General features: G+C 26.6%; 1 long non-coding RNA gene across 1 annotated transcript; it reads right to left on the minus strand.

Moving 5' to 3' along the window:
• Positions 1-4,553: 4,553 nt before the first annotated feature.
• Positions 4,554-5,490, minus strand: LOC116028412. Its single transcript, XR_004100144.1, has 3 exons — positions 5,421-5,490; positions 4,920-4,995; positions 4,554-4,824 (listed from the first exon to the last, which is right to left on the minus strand). It is a non-coding gene; the product is annotated as an uncharacterized LOC116028412 (long non-coding RNA).
• Positions 5,491-7,716: the final 2,226 nt, after the last annotated feature.

Raw genomic sequence — 7,716 nt, forward strand, 5'->3', positions numbered from 1 at the left:
TCTACACACTATACCATGAAATTTTGCCAGTTTAATTTAAAAGTGCTGTGTGTAATTAGAGATCTTAGAGTTTATAGTTTAGATTTTTGGTTTGGTTTAGCATTTTACTTTTAAGTTTGGTTTAGAGGTTCACATTTTACTATTTAGCGTTTAATATTTACGTTTTAGGTTTAGCATTTAGTTTTTATTATTAAAAATTGTACTATATGTTATTAAAAATGAGAAAAAATTACTCGAATGCCACCACATTTTTTCGTTCAAATGACATCTCGTTAGATTTTTCATATGAATAGGTAAGATTGAAACAAGATATTATATGTAAATATACCCCTATATATACACACACACAAAGTGAGAGTTATAACTTTTTTTTTTCTTTTAATTTCATTTAAGGCATCTGAAAGTAGTATAATCAACATTTTTCAAACTTAAAAGATGGACAGAGGGAATTAGAAGTCTTACCAATCATGATCTCTAGAAGGCTGAATTTTCAAAAAAAAAAAAAAGAAGGCTGAAGGCTTATCAGATTCGGCGTAGTCTAGTTTAAATTAAATGCTTTTATATGGTACATATTTAAAGTGAAAATTTTCAATTTTCAAAAAATAAGTTTTTTTTTTTAAATTTTTAAGTAAAAAAAAAAAACTCACTTGAAAATTATTTTTATTTTTAATTTTTTCATCAATTATGTTAACCTGATTTGGATGAGACTCGAACCTAAAACATTTTCAATTGGAAATAACTGTGATACCATCAACTACAAGCAGTAAGAGTTATTAATGTGAAAAAAGCACACACGAGCTTAACTCACTGGCTCAGTAAGTAATATTTGGGTGAAGAGATCAAAGTTCGGAACTCGACAATAGCAATGCAGGGATTATAAGGAAGATCTATTGTGTGCATCGGCATTTGACCCTATTTACTGAGTCATTGAATTACCATGGTTTACATCTTTCTAAATATTTTGTCGGGTTAGATTATGTGAGGCCGTTAGAGTTGAGAATTCAGAAGGAAAAGAATTAACGTGAAAAAAACTCAGAAAACAAAAGAGAATTGGAGATTCAAACATGATTACAAGAAAGTGGCACCAAAATAGTCCAAGGATGGAATAGTTTGGTCAATAGATTCAAAACGTAAGAGTTCAGATAAATGAACGAACAAATATGGTTAATAAGTGTCGTGACCCACGCTCCAATTAATCACCTTAAATTCGTAATTATCGTTGTTAATGATGTTTCTTAAAACTCACAATTGGTCAATAAGCCAAGTCAACGGTCCACCTGACTTAATCAAGTATTAAAGTGTATCATATTGACTGACCTGACTCACCACATATTTCCACAGTCGACTTGTCCTTGCCTGAAAATAGTAACCAAGGATTCACCAAAAATAAATATCTTGTTCCAACACTTCTCGTAAATATATAATTCACATTTCGTCCCCGAGTTTAGTGTAATTGGTTTCGCCTGGCTTAAAGGTCATGATTGAATGCGACAGTGTGGAGATTCAAATCCAACTAGAAACATGTATGAGAAAAAGACTCAAGAATGCTGGAAAGTCTAGATTTGATACCTTGTGCGTATATGAAGACCAAGAATATGATCGATGGGCTGATTGCATGACTCGCAGTTTACCTTTACAGTGGCTCTAGGGACAGAATCCTGTGGGCTTAAGATTAGTCCAGCAAAGCTGTTGTCAACTAAGTTGAAAAAAAAAATTTTGACATTTCAACTACATGAATATATAATAATGTATTATTATACCAAGATGTATTAACTTAAGGGATTGAAGTTTTCAAAAAAAAAAAAACTTAAGGGATTGAAAAAAACTTTCTCTAAATAGGATTTGATGAATACTCGGTTGGATTAGTCGTATATTGGCTATAAATATTAATGTAGTACTAGTATTTTCGCCCGTGCGTTGCACGGAATGGATTTGTTATAATATTTAAAGAATATTTGGATCAATATACAATTATATATATTATAACATCGAATATTATATAACGCAATTGATGAAATTTATTGGATCGATTATGTTTTATGATGTTTTCCTAGCTTGAATTAGAACAAATAATTGTCTTATTACTCGTGCGTGGATAAATTTTTTTATTATATATTGAGATAATAAAAATAAAGATGGAATTATAAAAAATTCTAATATTGAACGTGTACATTTATTTGATTATAAGATTAGTACAAAAGTATTACTCAATTAATTGAATAATATATGACTTGTTTGTCTAAAATTATCTTAAAAAGATCTATAAGTAATATGACTTATATAATTATATTATTACTAAAATAAATATGAGAAAATGAGAAATAAATTAATTATAATTATTATAAAAATAAATTCAACGATCAATGCTTAGCTTAATTACCATAATAATTATTAAGCAATTATTATTAGTCAATTACACTAATATATGTGTAATTATACTTTTATACTTTAAATATATTCATTTTCACCGTATTGCATTTAGTTTTATCTTCCTCCTCCATATTTGAATGAATTAATTTTGATTATTATAAAAATCTAACAATCCATGTTCAATTAATTTTTTTTTAAAGTTTAAATGACTTAAAGTTTTCAAAAGGAAAGTATAATTAATTATTGAAGTTTTAAAATAATTTTCAGTCAATTAGTAATATCCTTTTCTTTTTTCGATAAATGATTTTACTTTTATTAATAGTGTTGATACGTGAGTATACATATTATCAATTAATAGATATTAGTTAATTTCTATTTTACATTTTCTTAACAAATAAGCTTTATTAATTATTTGATCAATAAAATAGTTAATTAATTGACTACAAAAGTTTGGGCGTGAAATGAAATAGGACGATTTTACTTTTATATATAGTATAGAATATAGATTACGATCTTTTTATATTTTAAATTAATTAGTAATATCATTTTTTCTTGGAATAAGGGTCAAATTAACCACTGAACTACACACAAAATTGCACTTATGCCATCGAACTAAAAAAGAATGCAATTGGATCCCTGAACTACATAAACTCATGCAATTAAGTACAAATTGACATGTTTTCAAAAAAAAAAAAAAGAAGTCCAAATTGACATATTTACCTACAATTGTGATGACATGGCGGTTAATAATTTTAAAATAAATTTTTTAAATAATTTTAATTAAAATAATAATAATAATAATAATAATAATATTTAAAAAAACAGACGTCTCCGGCAGTTCTTCTGTTTTTTTTTAATTATTAGTGCCGATTATTATGTGTAAATTAATATTAGGCAACCTTATATAGGAAAAATGAAAAGAATTACGTAGTAATATTTACCTAATTTCCGTTCCATTTTTAATTGATGATGTGGAATATTATTATTGAAATATTTCCGTTTCATTTTTAATTTTCGTTCCTTTTTTAATGTACCTTTAATATTGATTAAAATATGCCTTTATTATTGATGATGTAGAATGTTTTCCTTTAAAATATGCCTTTATTATTGATGATGTAGAATGTTTTCCTTTTTTATATGCCTTTATTATTGATGATGTAGAATGTTTTCCTTTTTTTAATTAAATTATTATTGATGATGTAGAATGTTTTCCTTTTTTTAATTAAAATGCAATGATCTGACCATTTCCTTTTTCATTTTAGTCAATTATGGATATTTTTTTATTTGCAGTCAATTATTAATATTCATTTCCTTTTATATATTCAGTCAATTAGTAATATCAGATTCATTTTTAGTCGATTATTATTTTTTTATTTTCAGTTAATTAGTCAATTAGAATAATAGATCCACGGGTATTTTTACCTAATTTCTGTTCTATTTTTAATTAATGATGTAGAATATTATTATTGAAATATTTTCATTCCATTTTTAATTTACCTTTACTATTGTTTAAAATTTAAAATATGCCTTTACTATTGATGATGTATATTATTATTATTGAAATATTTCCTTTCCATTTTAATTTACTTTTACTATTGATGATGTAGAATATTATTATTGAAATATTTTCGTTTCATTTTTAATTTCCATTCCATTGTTTAAATTTGTGAAAGATTTACGATTTAATTGTGATTTGATTTATTCTACTACGTAATATTATTATGAAAAATTAAAATGCAATGATTTGACCATTTCCTTTTCCGTTTTAATTAATTATGGATTTTTTTTAAATTTCCAGTCAATTATTAATATTCTTTTCCTTTTCCAATTGACATAATTTCTGTTCTCTTTTCTATTTTTAGTTTTCAATCAATTATTAATATTCATTTCCTTTTTCAATTTACCTAATTCCATTCTATTTTTAATTGATGATGTAAAATATTATTATGAAATATATTTCTATCATAATATAATTACCATAATTACTAATAATGAATTATGATCAATTATAATTAATATTATTTTATCATAAAAATTTAGAAAGTAAAGTAATTAAGATAATAACATTATTATTATTATTATTATGCATATACTGGATAATTGGAGACTAAAATCATTATTTGATCACAATTTTGCAAATAAAGTTTGCAATTTTCTTGTTTCTAAATAACATTATAACCAATTAACATAAACACATAGTAAAGTATGATTATTTAAGAGAAATAATTTATAATAAATGTCTTTAAATTTTGGGGAGAAAACTTGGTACAAATTAGTTGATTTAGTGCAGAATGAGAAAGAGTTGGCTCTATTTTCCAATGTAAAACCCGATCAGGCCTTGAAATCGTTGAAGTTTCATCCCACTGCACCTAAAGATATCAATACATATCACTTTAGACATTACAAATAAAAATGTATCACCAAACCCCTCCCTTTCAAACACAAGGGTATTACCTTTAGACATNTAAAGATATCAATACATATCACTTTAGACATTACAAATAAAAATGTATCACCAAACCCCTCCCTTTCAAACACAAGGGTATTACCTTTAGACATCTCCATTTTGATTCCGGCCACTTGTGGGGATCATGATCTTCAATGCCAACAATAGTTCCAATAAACCTAAAAAAAAGATCTTCAATGCCAACAATAGTTCCAATAAACCTAAAAAAAACCACCACATAACGCTCATAATATTAGTTAAACCTAAAAAAAACCACCACATAACGCTCATAATATTAGTTACTGGTCTAGAATTGATACGAAGAACGCTCATAATATTAGTTACTGGTCTAGAATTGATACGAAGAAAAGACACATCACCCTCAACAATGCTAACACATGTGACATACCTCTGCTCAGGAGCTTCTTCCCCTTCAAACCTCATTTTAAACCTCATTCCTATGGAGAACTTGTTTTTTAGAGACTCTAGGTCANATAAACCTAAAAAAAACCACCACATAACGCTCATAATATTAGTTACTGGTCTAGAATTGATACGAAGAAAAGACACATCACCCTCAACAATGCTAACATATGTGACATACCTCTGCTCAGGAGCTTCTTCCCCTTCAAACCTCATTTTAAATCTCATTCCTATGGAGAACTTGTTTTTTAGAGACTCTAGGTCANTACGAAGAAAAGACACATCACCCTCAACAATGCTAACACATGTGACATACCTCTGCTCAGGAGCTTCTTCCCCTTCAAACCTCATTTTAAACCTCATTCCTATGGAGAACTTGTTTTTTAGAGACTCTAGGTCATATGGAATGATAAATTCAGCTGCGCTTGTCCTGTAATATGTGATGATATATATAGCACAAAAATTGTGAAACAAAGGGTCCTTGATGATATATATAGCACAAAAATTGTGAAACAAAGGGTCCTCTCAAAGGAAAGTGTAATTACTTTTAATTGTAATAATAATTGATTGCTAATTTTATAAAAATATATATGGTTGATTTAATAAAATCATCAATGATTTTACTAAAATAATTTTGAGTTTAATTTTACAAAATGCTCTTGTTTGGACAGGAAAAATTGTCCATGCACTTCAGTTTATATATATATATATATATATATATATATATATATATTATATATATATATATATATATTACCAATATATCACCAATTAATATTAACAATATTACTATATTACCATAATAATATTATAGATGAATGAGATTTTATGAATAAATATATATAGATAATTACTATATTACCATAATAATATTATAGATGAATGAGATTTTATGAATAAATATATATAGATAATTAATTAATAAATTAATAAATAAATGAAATAAATGATATTACTAAAATGTCACTAAGTTTGGGCGGGAAAATTTGGGAGTAGGATATTGTTTTTATATATAGTATAGACTAAAAAGAAGAAGAAGAAAACGTATTATCAATGGTGAGGCTAGACATCTCATACTACTATACTACAAGATAATATATTTTTTTTGTTTTTTTTAAAATCAATATAAGATATTTTTATTTAACACATTAGTACAATCGTTTTTAAAATATGACATTTATTACAATATAATATATCTCTCTATATTATCTATTCCCTCCGGTCATATTTTGAAATCTCTAGGTTTATGATTATTTTTCTTCTTTTGAAATCATATTGATGATTAATTTGAGATGGAGGCTTAGTGATAAATTTCATTAAAAGGTCACAAGTGTCGTCTTTGATGTATTCTTTGTTTTCATGCCACTTACACTTTTATTTGTTTATTTTACATTATATTAATAATCAAAATGTGTGCCAATTTTAAGAAAAAGACATAAATGTCATGACATAAATGACCAAAATAATCACCTGAGAGCACAATTAGGATTAATGATTTTTTTTTTTCACGTATATAATTTATGAGCTAATTTAATCATTTGTATCTAATTTAAAAACAAAAAGTACAATTAAAATTTCTCTTTTTTAAGCATCATGATCACCCTCTTCAGTTGATGGAAAAGGCGACCAGTTGGTCACCATCTTCGATCGACGGAGATGACGACCAACTGGTCGCCTTCTCCAGTTGACGAAGAAGACAACCGGTTTGGTCGCCTTCTCCGTCAACTGGAGAAGGTGGCCATGGTTGCCATCTCCGTCAACCTGTTGGTCACGACTTGCAGTTTTTTTTCCAAGGTCACCGAAGTTTCGCTGGTTCATTATTGACCTACTATTGAATGTCACTATTATATTTTTGGGTCTTGATGCATTAAATTAATATGCTGATGATGTGTATAATTGTAACTTTCAAATGTTCATGGATTAATTAAGGTCTTAGCTAGGTAAAATTAGAATATGTATTTGTCCCTTTTTCCCTAAAAAAAAAAAAATAACTTTCTTAGAAAATGTTATTTTATTATTGTAATAATATAAAACTATAGACAATTATGAATGATAGTGATAAAATTCCAATGTATTAGTTTACAAGTAAGGATGTAATTTACCCTTAAAACCTCCCATTAATTACTTGTTAGTAAAGCCTAAATTAAAATTCACATAAGGCACTATACATATCGTAAATCATGTAAGCTCATCTTCAATTGTTCACGGACAACCCAATTTTAATAAAATCTACCATATTTTAGTAAAACTGTTTAACTAACCAAATAATTCAAAATAAGTAAATAATTTTATTTTATTAACACTTTCAAAGACTAAAAAAAGTAAGATATATATGAAATTGATTTTCTTATAATTAAGATATTTAACGGATAATGTTCTCCACTAAATGTTTATAATGTCTCTAAGATAGGAGCAAGAGATGAAAGGTCTCTGAGATTGAAATATAATCCTTTAAAATAGATGAAAACGTGGGCATT

The sequence above is a fragment of the Ipomoea triloba genome, chromosome 9, assembly GCF_003576645.1.
Source record: "Ipomoea triloba cultivar NCNSP0323 chromosome 9, ASM357664v1".
Lineage (NCBI taxonomy): Eukaryota > Viridiplantae > Streptophyta > Magnoliopsida > Solanales > Convolvulaceae > Ipomoea > Ipomoea triloba.